This window comes from Fulmarus glacialis, unplaced genomic scaffold, assembly GCF_000690835.1.
Source record: "Fulmarus glacialis isolate BGI_N327 unplaced genomic scaffold, ASM69083v1 scaffold23065, whole genome shotgun sequence".
NCBI classification, from domain to species: Eukaryota; Metazoa; Chordata; class Aves; order Procellariiformes; family Procellariidae; genus Fulmarus; species Fulmarus glacialis.
This window is the reverse complement of record NW_009213965.1, coordinates 340-712: the sequence shown is the minus strand read 5'-3', so window position 1 is coordinate 712 and position 373 is coordinate 340.

Here is a 373-nt window from a genome sequence, read left to right as displayed (position 1 = left end):
ATCATGAAGTTTAACCAAGGATCTGGAGAGCATCCTACCTAAAAGTTCACTTATCTCTATTTATTTTACAAAAATAAAAAAATATAAAAAAACCACACGATTGTAATGTGAGAGTAAAACAATTACAAACAAATAAATGGTTAATAAAAAATAAATGCAGAAACACTTCCCGGTCTGAGGGTCATTTCCTGGGGCAGAAGTGGAGAGGAGGGGACGGCTATGGCCTAAGAGGAAACCAAGTTAAATTTTAGGTGACAGGCTGTGTGGTTCTGGGCAGTTTCGCCACAGATCGGCTATGCGTCGGGATCCTGGGCGAAAGACGCTTGCGCAAGCCCAGCTCGCTGCTGCTGCGGTCAAGCAGAAACGGAGCGTT